We start from the raw sequence: 12,547 nt of genomic DNA on the forward strand, positions 1-12,547 counted from the left end.
ATCTTTGTACTTCAAGCTTGCCTCTAACATTAGATAAGTTGAATTCCATCTGGTTTCACCATCAAGGCAAACAAGACCTTTATAAGAAATTCCCTTTTGTTCAACACAAGCCTTGAATCTAGCAAATCGAGCTGGAGAAGATTTCACATATTTAAGTGCACTCTGAATTTTTGAAATTGAATCTTTTATCTCTTTCAACCCATCCTTCACAATCAAACTTAATATATGTGCGCAACAATGCATATGAACATATTCTCCCTTTAAGACAAGAAAATTCCATGATAACATCCTTCTTTTGAGGTATTGGACCCCAACATCATTTGCAGTAGCATTATCCACAGTGACAGTAAGGACTCGCTTAAACTCCCAGTTATTCAAACAAGCCTTAACATGTTTAGCAAAGAGCTCCCCTAAATGACCTGTTGTTTGAGAAAAATTCAAAATTTTCTTATGAAGCTTCCAATCTTCATCAATAAAGTGAGTTGTTAAACTCATGTTGTTTAGGTTTTGGATTGAAGTCCATGTGTCTATAGTTAAGCAAACCCTCTCACACTGCTTTGATAGAAAAATTTTCAACTTTGCTTTTTCTCTTCATAGAGTTCCCACATTTCACGCCTCAATGTAGTGCGGGATGGGACCTCAAACCGTGGCTGCAAGGATCGTACAAAGTCACGGAAGTCTTCATCTTCCACAAATCGAAAAAGAAGCTCGGACTTCACAAACATCTTCACCAACTTCATTCGAGATGCATTTTGGTCAAACTTAGAAATAGTTGGTAAACGGCCAACACTAGCCCCTTTTGTAGTTGATGATGACATTTTTTTCCTTTTGAATGCTTCTCTATTAGGATTTTCCTTGCATCTTATCAAATGATTCCTCATCCCACTTGTTCTAGCCAAATATTTAATAAAATCACCACAGTAATTACACTTAGCCTTCTTCTCAGAATAAGGATTTTGTTTGGTAAAATGCCCCCACACATCTGATTCACCTTTACTATGCTCAGTTGATGATGTAGCCATACAAGAAGGTAAAGGATCAATCCTAGGAGTAGCTGGTGTGCAAGTTTCGACGGTTTCTGGCAATGTAAAATCCATCTGATCCGTGTGATAATTGCTGAGGGTTTGGGAACCGCTAAAGCTAGAAGATCCCTTTTAATAATTTCCTCAAAGGCCTTTTCCTTTTAGTTGGTCAGCAGTCAGAATTGCTTGCCATTACCGACATGATCCCCTATCACTACACCAAATTGAGTAGAAAGATAAATTAGTTCAGAAGAAATCAGCAACACATTATTTGTATGAACTTCTACTTTCTCCTTGCACTCAAAAGTGAAAAGATTATTAGCACCATTTTCTTATGTAGAGAGGAACCATGTAGGACTTAAAAGAGACAATTGAAGTGAAAGAAGAAACTTACTTTGAATATTGGCAAGGCTTTTAATCAAAAGGTGAGAATTCATCTTCTCCAACCTGAAGAACAGAAACTGGATTATTTTGTTCTTCTTCACAAGTTGCAGCTTCCTATCAAGATTACATATTTATATCAGTAAGAAAAGAAATGTAATCCAATAAACAATTAATTAGCATTATTAATTATGATTAGCCCCTGTAACTTTAGTAACCCCATTTAACAAAAGAAAATATTTAGATTCAGTAATTTAGATTCATTAATTTAGAGATTTAGTAATTTATAACAACATGTTATTATATGTGTAGAGATTCAGTAATTTAGATTATGATGATATATTTTCCCTTTATTAGGCATATATAACTAGCATTTGAAAAATAAAGAAGAAAATTTACAAATACATAATTATAAAAACCATATATGCTTAATCACTATTAAAATATGAGAGAAGTAAACTAAAAAATATTATCTTAACCAGAAATTTATAAAAAGCTCAGAGAACTACTACTGTCCACCGACAGACAAAAGTAAAATAAAATAAGATACTATCGAGGAACAATGTTCTTCAACTTTACTTCCTACAAGCTTCCTTATTTTTGTCCTTATTTGTAAGATTAAAAAAAGCTCCAAAATGAAAAATAACAAAAGAAAAGACAACCAAACTTTGATGATCGAATATTTGTGACAGTAAATTATTGCTCACCAATGTAAGATGAAGAAATCCACTGCATATGACAGATGTTCCTTTGAATTGGCTATGGCGAGCTGATTTAGTAATGAACCCTACACATCCAATCACATTATTTGAGGTTAAGACACGTGAGTATTTGAAAACAAGTCAATCAAACAGGTAAATCACTTGGCCAAACAACAATAAATTTATATATGTTTGAATTGTTTATAATGAATTATTCATTAGTTCGTTGAGAATTTTATAAGGATGGTTACAAGACAAGACAAACCAATAATAGATGGTAACACCATAATCTTACCAATTTATCACTCCAACCAAGAATTAAAGTATGATTTTGCACAAAAAGGGCCAACCCTCCAAGTAAAATTAGCAACAGCGTTGCCACCAACCTAATTATAATATGTATATGCATGGAAAGACTACGAGATCCTTAACTTCCTATCCAAAAAGTTCTCTAGTGTACAACAAAAATAGATACCACCAAAGGATACAATTATAGAACTTTTCTCTCAACCTTTTGAAGTTCTCTCCCACGTGAACCCAATTAATCAACCACCCAACCTATAAACACAATGTGTAAAGAAACCAAAACTTACCCTTTTGAAGTGACTTCATTTTTTTAACAACCAAAAAGTGTCTGACCTGAGAAACCTGTTTCAAAATAGTGGGTTCAATTTACACAACGAGAAACTTTACCTAAGTGTGTGTTCACTACATCAAAATCCTTCTTTCTAAGTTGTCAATCATGTACAGAAGTGAAAATGTTGAGCCAAGAAAAAGGGACTTTTCATCTACTCTAAAAGTATGCAGTAGGAATAATTAATTAAAGAAGGCACTGTTAACAAGAGATGTGATTAGTGCCATAGCTGATAGATTGAAGATTTGATTCTATCCTCATGTGGACAAGAACATATGGAAGGGGCTCAAAATAAGGTCCATCATTGGTGATATTGTTCTGCATTTCCACTGCTTCAGTGTTGCCAGTTATCTTTCTTCCAACTGCTCTAATCCTAGACACAACCCTGTCTACTTCCTTAGCAATCTCTTCTGTCAAATACAAGCACTCAAAAATCCTTGCATAGTCCTTCACAGGCCAATGATCATGGCACAAGAAAGGGTTCTTCCCTACAATCCTAATTACCTCATGGTCATCAAAAGAGCCCTTGCCATGCTCCTTTAATTGTGACAAATCTTTCTCCACCGTCCACCTCCTGCCACTTCCCTTTTCCATTCACATATACATAAAGTGGAATTGCTTATAATCAATCCTTTTAATCACAATCACCCTAACATTAAACTTTCAGATCAAGCTCACATAAAAAACAAGCAAAGGTACAAAATGAGATCATGCATAGTCAAAATGAACGCCTTTTATTTTACCCCAATGAATTTTGGAAAAGAAAAGGACAATATATCCAATGCATAGTATATTGTTTTGTATTTTATGACAATTCATGAGGTCATAGCTTCAAATCAAAATCAAAATTTAAATAATATTATCAACGAGGTTTTTGCATTATGTAGCATATCTATTATAAATGGCTTAAAACCCACCGTAAACTAAGCATTGCCCTCCAATTTTGTGACCAAATCAGAGAAAAAAAAGTGAAAATATGAGTTCAAAAGACACTCTAAAGCTTCCAGTAATCAACTTCACTCACCTGAAACTGGAAGCCAAAAATCGAATTTGTTCACTAGTGGGTCAAATGAATTAATTATATAGAATGGTTGAAGGGAAAAATCGAATTGGAGAAAAAAGAGAAGTGAAATGAAAACCAAAAGCTATAAAGAGATGAAGAGCAACAAGAGATACCTCAAGAAGGACGACGCAACCTTCGACAACAGCACAACCTTCGACGGCTTGGCCAGTTTTGGCCAGTTTGAGGCAGCACAAAGCACTTTTGGAGGCTTGAAAACAGCAAAGTTTTTATATTGCGTAGTGGGTGTCGCACCTCCCTTTTGGACTGATATTAGAGGTGGTTTTACTATTGTTTTGAATGTGATTTCTGCTCGTCTGGACAACAATTCTGAGTGTTGTTTTGCTGCTATCTCATTCACTTTTGACCGTAGGTTAGGGCCACTAATTGAGGTGAATTTCGGTGCTGCTTCATTAGCTGTACAGTGTAGTTTTGCTGTTGTGTTTTGGGACGTGTTAGGATAGCAAGCGTGCTTGTTGTTTGGTTGATGTTTTGCAGTTGTCTCACTTTGTTTCGGGCATAAATTGAGTCTATTTTTGGATTGGTTAGGATGATGTTATGATTGATATACATGATGCATCTTATGCTTATTTCTGGGTCAAATTTCTTGTTAGCATAAGTCATTTTTCTTGAATTCCTTGCTTTGATTGAGTCTCATATCCATCATTTCTCTTTGAGTTTAATTTTTCCTTGGATTCTTGTGTTATGGGACAATGTACCTTGAGCTAAATTGTTAAAAGTATTGCTTGTGGGAGTTTGAATTAATCATCACAGTTTAGCTTGAGTAATTTGTTTCACATTTCCACGAGTAATTCTAAATACATTGTTTAGATTACTTTTGTCTTTTAAAGTGCTTTTCTCGTTGTCAAGATCTTAGTTTGTCACATATTCACTCTCTTTGGTTTGACCATTTCTTGATTTTGGTGTTTTTTAGTTTGTCTTCAAATTTCCTTGGTTTTGTCTTAGAGTTATCCCTTCCTTGGCTTCCGGAGTTGAGCTTAGATCTGTTACATCTTTCACTTTGATGTTGAATTCTGAATGAGTTGATTGGATGTTCTTTGAAGAATTAAACAAGAACTTGGGAGCGAGTGAATACACTTCGAGAGTGAAACACGAGTGTAATTGAGTGTAAACATGTAAGGAGTGGTGATGCTCATTTGATAATTTTATCCACATTACTTGTGCTAACTACTTACTGTATTTTGTGTTAGTTCTTGTATCCTCTCTTTCATTGCAGGAATTTGCAACTTTGAGAACTTCCCAATGTTCCATACACGTTCAACCTTGATAGAGGATATCAACTTCATTGTGTCCATAATTATCAAGTTGAATAGCAAACTTGGGGAACTTAGAAGGGAGCACAAACATGATCGAAGATCATTGCCAAGCGACAAAACAAGTGTTATTAGGTGCACCAAGTGTGAAGGATATGGACACGAAAATTATCAATGTCCTAATTGGAACGGAAAAGTACATGACTCTTCAAGAACTACTAGATTACATTGTATATTTGAAGAGGTGAAGAAGGGTGTTAGGCAAATCTCGAAGTCAGACAAGAGTAACAAGAAAAAAGGGAGCATGAAAAGGCGGAAAGAACACTAAAGGAAATGTGGAAAAAAGCAAGACAAGAGAGAGAAAATGCAGAAAAGGCACTAAAGGAAATGTGGGAAAAAGCAAGACAAGAGAGAGAGAGCTAATAGAGAGAAAAGAGAAGAGCTCAAAGACAGAAAAGAGCAAGAGTTAAGACAGAAAGAGAAGAAAAAGCAAAGAGAAAGAAACGAGACAAAGATGAGAGAAAGAAAACAAAAGAGGAAAGAGCTCAGAGAAGGAAAAGAGAAAGAGCTAAAAGAGAGAAAAGAGAAAGAGTGACGAGAAAAGGAAGAAGAAAAACAAAGAGAGAAACACGAGAAGGAGTCTCTCCTCACGCCCCTGACATGCATGGTTGAGATGAAATCCTTAAAGGGGGATGATAATGCGTTAAATTGTTGTTCCCATTCACATCACAATTTTTCATTTTCATTAGGAACACTTACTAACCCATCTTTTTTTGTCTTAATGCCTAGGGAAGACTTATACATTAAGGAGTAATGGCATAAGCATTGGAGTGAGGAAAAGATGATAGAAAAGGCAACAACAACATGGGCAAAACATGGACTTTATTTGCTTGTGTGTTTTTCCTATCATGAAAATCCTAAGGGATTTCAGGGACACTTTTTTTTCTATTTTGATTACTATGGGTTATTTTCCTTTTTATTTCATTATGAATAGTATAATTGTGTTGAAACTCTTCGAAGTGTTCTGCAGGTTTATCTTTGATCCTGGAGGACAATCTCCAAGCACCTTGATAATAAGAGATTGACCTCTCCCAAGATTCCAAACTCATATTTAGATAGCATTTTATTTCTTTCTTTAGACTATTTTGGTTTTGCATGCTTTTAGCACTTATGTTTGTGTTTGGTTGTAGGTAATAAAGCGCTAAAATTCGAGGTCAAATTTTCTCCAACTCGGAGGCAATGATGGAGGCGTGGTTCGAGACCGTCACAAGGATTTTAGAGCAATTGATGGACTCATGCCATGACCTTCAAAAAGATCTCAGATTAGCTTCAAATCGTAAAATAAGAAATCTTTTTATAATTTTTGTAATGTTTTTTGTTTGGTCTTTATCGTACATTTAATTATGTTAGGCTTTTTGGTGTTTTGGCTCATAGTATATAAGCCTTTGTGAAACACTTTGTATTCAAATTTTAAGTTTTATGAAATAGTGAGTTTTCTCTTAAGTCTCAAGGTTCTCCTTCGAACCATCGATCTTTATCTTTGAATCTCTGATTCAAAGTAGCGGATCTTCCTCACTTATCTTGGAACCTACTCCAAGTGGCGTGCATTCCTCTCATTTCGCAAACCCCCAATTCGACGTCCTCCAATTTTCTCTCATTCGTTCTAAGGTTCATACCCATTTTTGTTCAAGGCAAAATTCACCCCCAAATCTAAGACGACCTTTCATCAGGACACTACGAAGGAGTTGCGCAAGCTGCAATGACGCTTTGACGATTTATCTCTCGAGCATCTTGCTCTATAGCGGCCAGTGAATACTTGGGAGAAAAAATGCTAAGAGTTGGAATTCAAGCTCCTTATTGTCGACGATCAGGTTTTTGCACAGCATGAGCTTAGGTTCCAAAAAGCCATCAATTAGGTGACATACTTTTTTAAGATCCCGATCGACCAAACTTGACATTTTATGTCAAGTTTGACGTGATCGACGGGCAACTCGTGAATGTTTACGATGCCCTTGATCTTGAGACTGCTCAGTAGTCCGCCCCTACTTCTCCCGCTCATGTTGTTGTCGACTTTGAAATGTAGACCTTTAATCTTTGTTGTTCTTAGTTTAGTTTATTTACCTATAAGATATGTAATATTTTGACTAGGTCGATTGAGTCTGATCGGCTTATTTGGTCGATCGTAATCGATCGGTTCTCAAACAGACTCACTATTTTGTTTCTGAATAGAATCGCCTTTCATTTTCATACTTCGCTCATGCTTTTGATATTATCAATTGAATCTGTTTTTTGCCATTATTTATTTGGTTATTTTCTAAAATGGTAATGTCGATCGTTTTATCTGGTATGACTATCTTTAATAAGTTAGCTTTTTATTGTTATCATGCTCGATCGGCTTTGTTGAACGATTTTCGCATAAATGAGTGAAGCGTCTAGACCTTGTTAATAAAGTTGGTTGGATTGCCTTGCCCGATCGTCCTTGCTAGTTCATATATCCATTAGTGCATCATAAAAAGAATTAATTCTCGTATGGGTATATGTTTTTACCGCTTGGGTGTTTGCTACTCGACCAGGGCTTTATGAGAGCTCACCCTTTAATCAAGTAAGCTTTTTTGATCGGACGGGGTCCTGTAGAGACTCGCCCTCTAACCAACCAATGAAGGCAATTGAGTGTGCGCTAGTGAGTGGGAAAAGGTTTGCTTAACAAACTAATTTCATTCCTACATTTGGTCAAATACAACTTAGCTATAATACATTTTCAAGTGTGTGGCATTCTGTGTGTTGGGTATCTCCTTTTCGCTTAGGTACTTCAAATGGTAATCTCCATTGTCCAAATTTTTGAGCACTCAGTATGGACCTTCCCAACTTGGGGCTAGCTTTCCATGTGCTGACTTCTTCGTTGCATCATTGGTCTTTCGCCACACCAGATCTCCTTTGACGAAATGTCGAGGCTTGACCTTGGTATTGTACTGTCGCGCTACCATTCTCTTGTAAGCTTCCGTTCAGACTACCTCTTTCTCGCGTCGCTCGACTTCCAAATTCAGTTCACATATTATTTCTCGAGAGTTAACTTCCAAATTTTGCACCTGGCGACGTAGTGTTGTTTTCCCACTTCGATCGGTAGCATGACATTTTTCCCATAGGTCAAGTTGAAAGGTGACTCCCCGATCGTTCTGTACGGTGTACACCAATAGGCCCATAGGACTTGCGAAGTTCATCAACCCACACTGCTTTAGCCTCGTCGAGCCTTTTCTTCAACTTTGCTATGATTATCTTGTTCATGGCCTCCGCTTGACCGTTCATTTATGAGTGTTCGACAAAGCTAGTTAAGTGGTGGATTCCCACTTATTTGTAAAAGTCGCGTAATTTTTTTGTCAATGAACTGCCTTCTATTGTCAATGATGATGGCGTTGGGTAGGCCGAACCAACATATAATGATGGCGGGCAGTAATGTTGGTCAAGGCTTCAGCTTCGACACACTTGGTGAAGCAATCAACAACAATGAAAATGATTATTTTTTGTGCCCAACCGACAAGAAAAGGTCTCACTATATCCATCCCCCATTAAGATAACGACCACAAAGATCACACGCGATGCAATTCAGTGGGGGGACTTTTGCATCATTGTCGTGCGCCTGACATTTGTCACACATGTGTACTACCAATTCACAATCTTGTTTGATGATTGGCTAGTAGTGCCCCGCTCGAAGGATCTGGGCTTTCATCGCTCGTCGGCCGGCGTGCAAGCTACAGATGCAATTGTGAACTTCATCCATCACGTAAGAGGCCTCATCCTTGAATAGACATTTGAGGAGTGGAGCAGTGATCCTCTTTTGTATAAGTTGTCCCCTATTATGACGAATCAAATTGTATGTCTAGCTTCAATTGGTTTAATGTCTTCCTCATTTTCTTGCTTTTTTACCAAATCACAGACATCCTTTCTCCAGTCTGATGGTTCTTGAACGGCTAGACATTCTCTAACAGAGGGTTTGATCAGGGTTTGTCAAATAATTATTTTTAGTTGGCCTTTTTCTTTTCCCTCGACCAGTTTTGATAATCGATATGGATGGGTATTCTCCGCTCGGGGAATATGTTGTAAGGTGACCTCCTCGAAACCCTTCATCATGTCGGTTACCTTATGGTAGAATTGCAACATGAGGTCGTCTTTAAGTTGGAATTCGCCTCGGACCTGCCTCACACCACCAACTGTGAGTTTGTATGGCATTTCTGTAACGTCCTAGCCGAAAATTACTTATTAAAATAAATAAGAAAATAAATAAAACAACAACCTCATTTATTAATCATCGATTTCCCAAAAATCACGGGAAAATTTAAAACTTAATGTCCAACGCGCCAACACAAATAAAATAAATTGTATCAATACGTATTACAAATAAAATTGTCCATAAAATTATTACAATAAAACCATAGTGCAACATAATAACTAATGATAAAATCCCTGAGAGGTCCCCACTCCGTCTCTATGTATCTGCCTGCTCACCTGCATCAACATTTGCTCCCATGTAACAAGTTACATGATCATCGCCACACACACACAGATAGGGTGAACTCATTTAAATAAAACTACACAATATAATAATAAATATCACATCAACAAATTTAAACCCGGGTTAGTACACTTCCCCTTTTCCTTTTCCTCCTTCACTCCCAACACTTGCCATTAGACGTCTATCATCTCTATACCCTTTAGGTGAGATAAATGATCGATCTTTGCTGTACGAGTGTCTACTCGCCCCTCCGACTACAAGCCACCACCTGATAGTCCACACGTGGAAATAACTTTGCCACAGCATCTCACCGTGACACCAAGTGGAGTTCCCCAAAACAAACCTATGTTTGTAGTTGTTTCCAGACTACTAGATCTCCATCAGAATCCACTAAAGAGGGCAATCATCTGAAACCTCGTCGTACGAGCCACAACCCGCACACCCCACTGGACTTCCTAAACCACCAGGCTACAACCTAAAGTGGTCACGTGTTACCCCAATACAAAATGCACTCATAAATGGGCCCCCAGCCAAAGCATCGCATCATGAACATCCCCTAAAGCGGTGTAGAAAACTTTTCTCGTGCATCATCACTGGACCAAAACCGCCTGGCGCGCATCTCACGTCGCTAGGCGGAATTTAGCTCTAGATCGCCTGGCGCGCATCACACACCGCCAGGCGCCACGCGCTTGCAGCATCATCACTGCACCATCACCGCCTGGCAGACTCCACCATGCCGTCGGGCGCCACTCGCTACCACCGCCTAGCGCACCCGTGATGAAGGATGATCTTGTTTTCTTTTAAGATTATTGAATATGGTGTGAGTTGATTAAGAAAGCTAAGTAAAATTCCCACTGGACATTAAGATAGCAAGCTATCTAGATGTGAAGGTTCCTTTCACAAAGCTCAAGAGAAGAAGATGATGGATTGATTCAAAACAAAAAGGAAATGGAAGGCACATAAACCATAGAAAACCAAGAACAATTAAAGGAAGAAGAAAACATAAAATGGAAAGGAAAGAAATGGTAAAAATGTGAGAAGCATGCCACTACAAGGCTAGGCTAGAAGCCATGGCAACCTTGAAGATGAGTAGATGTGTGTCGCCACTTGCTATGCAAGATAAGGCTTAAAAGTATTCACTCCCTAGGGAGAAAACTCTCACAAATGGTTGAGACACAAGAGTGTTTTTTTACTTCAAAATGTTCAACCCTTTTACATGTCTAGGAGCACCCCTTATATAGAAGAGTTTAGGGGTCTCTAAGCAAATAAAAGATACCTAAGGATGTCTCTACAAAAACCTAACCCTAGCTTCTAGAAACTAGGTCAAATAAGGTTACAAAAATGAGAGACAAAAGAGCCAACTATGGTGTGTGCAAGGCTAATTTCGTTCTAGCACAAAAGGAGACAAAGAATGTGTCTCATATGTCTCCAAAAAGTTGCCAAAGTGTGCTAAAAACAAAGGAGACCAAAGGTACATAGGTACACTTGTTTTATGCCTTTTACTTTATGCTTTATGCCTTTGCTTTCCTCTCTCATCCACATCATTTATGCTCCCCAATCACCATGCGCCACCTAGCATTGCTTTCTTACTCCTAATTAACCTACAAAGTAAATAAACATAGATTAGCATGTTGGCTTAAGTCAAGTCAACTATAGTCAATAAGTCAAACCTAGTCAAAGGTCAACAAGTCAATTAAAGTTAATTCAACTAAGTCAACTTAGGGAATCAAAAATAACAAACACAAATGAAAGGGATGAAGGATTGGTGAACTTCCTTTCTAAACATGCTTAGTCTTCTTAAGCATGTGTCTTCATCCTTGGTTGGGGTCAATCCTTCATCAACCCGTCTCGCGCCGCAGGCGCCACTGCACCTTCAAGGTCTCTGTTGCACCATTCCGCCTGGCGGAACCCTCCCTACCGCCAGGCGCCCTGCTTGCACTACCCTGTCACAGACTTGTGTCCCGTCCACCTGGCGACTCGCTCGCGCCGCCAGACGCCATACCAGTAGAGCAATGCTACTGGTTTATGGCACTTAAAATAGATCCCAATGGACCTCAAATCACACATTATCTCCTTGTTCGTCCGTTGCTCCTCTTCCTTTTAGTTGCTCGTCATGGTTCTCGTGGTCAACATGAGGGTTTTTGGATCAATCGCTCGGCCCCACGGTGGACACCAAAATGTTTCGAGTATAGGGACTGAGCGCCTATCTAAACACTCACTTGTTTCTTCTCTCCTCTTTGTCATTGCTTGATGGTCCTTTTTCCTCATATTCGGTTCCCTTTCTTCTTCCCGCTTGGTTATCTAGACGATCGGAGTACCTATCAATTAGGCTCTGATGCTTAAGTCAGTTTAAGTTCGATCGGGATTAGCAATTAATGTTGTAATAAATGCGAAGTAAAAGTCCTTACCAACTTACCTTGGGGTCCTATTTATAGTTTTTTATATGGGCCTGTGATTAAGGTTTTCTTAATTATGGTCCAATTGCTTTTTAAACTTGCTTACTAACTTGTTTTACCTTAATTTTAGTTATCTAATTCTTGTGTTGCGTCCGCCCGACTGTCGCGACCGTGCATGCGCCATAATAGTCGGTTGAGAATGGAAAGTCATGGCTGTTTTGCACATATTAAGAAGGGTCTCAATGTGATTTTTAATTTGCTGTTGACAAAGCAAATGTGACGTTAGGTCACCTCGGCCGTCGCGGACGGCCTTTGGCCGCTTGTCCTTCGACCATTTGGTTGTTGAGCTCTTATTATCACTTCAAAGAAATTGCTACGTCAACTAGCCATGACTTCAATTCTAACCATTGGATTGACCAACCATTGTGGGTGGTCTTCAACCGCTTATCCTTGGGTTATTCGGTTGAGATGAACAACTAGGTTCTATGATACAAAATTAGTAGTAAATCATAAAAGCAAAGAAACCTAAGTGAAACAGAAGAATAAACAAATTTGTAATAAACTTTTTTATT

At 38.3% G+C, this 12,547-nt stretch overlaps 1 pseudogene; it reads right to left on the bottom strand.

Moving 5' to 3' along the window:
• Positions 1-2,939: 2,939 nt before the first annotated feature.
• On the bottom strand, positions 2,940-3,332 carry LOC146884221 (O-fucosyltransferase 23 pseudogene; annotated as a pseudogene).
• Positions 3,333-12,547: the final 9,215 nt, after the last annotated feature.

Source organism: Vigna unguiculata, chromosome 8 (genome assembly GCF_037176805.1).
Source record: "Vigna unguiculata cultivar grain cowpea cultivar isolate G323 ecotype 2 chromosome 8, ASM3717680v1, whole genome shotgun sequence".
NCBI lineage: Eukaryota > Viridiplantae > Streptophyta > Magnoliopsida > Fabales > Fabaceae > Vigna > Vigna unguiculata.